General features: G+C 33.0%; 1 pseudogene; it reads right to left on the bottom strand.

Moving 5' to 3' along the window:
- Nucleotides 1–629: 629 nt before the first annotated feature.
- On the bottom strand, nucleotides 630–1055 carry LOC125094380 (40S ribosomal protein S24-like; annotated as a pseudogene).
- Between the last annotated feature and the right edge of the window lie 992 nt (nucleotides 1056–2047).

Here is a 2047-nt window from a genome sequence, read left to right on the forward strand (position 1 = left end):
CAGGTGAGATGGAAGCCATTGGAGGGTTTCTAGTAGGAGAGAGGACTGGAACAACAGATGTCTTATGGGCATCAATAAAATATACTGAGACTTAAAGCAGAGTAAATAAAAGAAACTTAAACTGATCCAGACACATTATGAGAATTTTCAGGACATAAGGATAAAGAAAAGGAAACACTGGGTGCTTGAGTGACTCAGCTGGTTAAGCGTTTACCTTGGCTTGGATCATGATCCCAGAGTCCTAGGATCAAGTCCCGCATAGGGCTCCTTGCTCAGCCGGGAGCCTGTTTCTCTCTCTGCCTCTGCCTGCCACTCTGCCTGCTTATACTCTCTCTTTTTCTCTGACAAATAAACAAATAAAATCTTAAAAAAAAAAAGAAAGAAAGAAAACTCAAGCAACAACAATAAAAATCGGACATTATCAGAGAAAAAAGGACAACAAACAAAAACAATAATCAAAACAAAAGTGATATCATAAAAGAAATAAAATTAGATTGATATTCAAACTTTAGTTAATACTAGAAGACATTAACTTATTTTCTTTTGTTAAATTATGTTTGCATAATTTGGTCATGATTCAATATTCTTTTTTTTCATATTAACATTCTTAGTATATTAATCCTCTCATGAAAAATCTGCACAATCCCCACAGATAAAACCACTGCAGCATCTTTACTCCTTTTTGCCAGCACCAGCATTGGCTTTTGAAGTACCCCTGACTTTCTTCATTCTGTTCTTGCATTCTTTTCACTGTTTTCTTGAGGTCCTTTTCTTCTCATACAGACCATGTCTTGCAAGTCTATGTTTGGGTTTATTTTTCTTTGCATAATCCAAGGAATCATAAATCATGCCAAAGCCAGTTGTCTTGCCACCACCAAAATGGGTTCTGAACCCAAATACAAATATGACGGTCTTGTACATTTTGGCTAGTTTTTCCCGAATTTCTGTCGTAGATACTGTTGCCTTTCCAGGATGAAGGACACCAATGACCATTTGAGCTGAAGTAGTCGATTGGTCATGAACTTCCTGGTCCAGATAGTTACTGTGTCATTCATGATGGTGGCCGAGCTTCAAGCAGCCAGAAACTAAAAGGGCTTAGTGTTCTTTTAATGTGGTTTTGGTGTGGGTGCTCTATGTTTTACATATGCTATTAAGTGAGATTGTTCTGTAATTTTCATTTCTCATGTTTTTCTTGTTTTTTTTTTTTTTTTAAAGTATCAGCATTATCCTGGTGTCATAGAATGAAGTGTTAAGTGTTCCTTTTCTGTGGTACAAAGGAGCTTGTATAAAAGAAGAATTTTTACTTCCTTAAATGTTAAAATTTAATAAGGGGCATTTTCCAGTTCATCCTGAATTTTTTGTTAAATGATATATTTTGATTATTTTTCCATTACATCTAAATTTTAAAATTCATTAGTATTTGTTTATAATATCGACTTATTTTTTAATATCTGTAGAACATAGAGTAATGTGCCCTTATTTTCATTACTAGTAAAGATCACTTTCTTTATGTTTGCTTGTTTTATTTTATTTTGGTCATTCCAAAGAATTTGTCTTTGGTTTTGTTAATGCTCTTGCATGTTTGTTGTATATTTCATTATTTTCTTCTCTTAAGTTTATATTTTCCCTTCTATGGGCAGGAGGAGGAGGGCAAAAGGAGGTTGTTAGTTTGCTGGTTTGCTGTTTCTCTCTTTCTCTCTCTCTTTTTTTTTATATAATGGCTTACCCCATTAGTTTTCAACATTTATTAAGGTGTATTTAAGGCTATATATTTCTATTGAAGCACACCTTTGTTTGCACTTAATATTTGACATGTAGTAATTTTCTTATTATTTAATTGAAATATTTTCTAATTTCCATTGGATTTCCTTTTCTGTTTTTGACCCACATGATTTATGTTATTTTGAATTGTCTTCCCCATGAGTGCTAGAAAATGTGACGTTTATGGCTGTTGAACATAGAGTTCTATAATATAGTGATGATGTTCTGTTAAGAATGTTTTTAAAATTTATCTAAAGTAAAATTTTATTTTTCCAGTAATTACTGA

The sequence above is a fragment of the Lutra lutra genome, chromosome 2, assembly GCF_902655055.1.
Source record: "Lutra lutra chromosome 2, mLutLut1.2, whole genome shotgun sequence".
Taxonomy (NCBI): domain Eukaryota; kingdom Metazoa; phylum Chordata; class Mammalia; order Carnivora; family Mustelidae; genus Lutra; species Lutra lutra.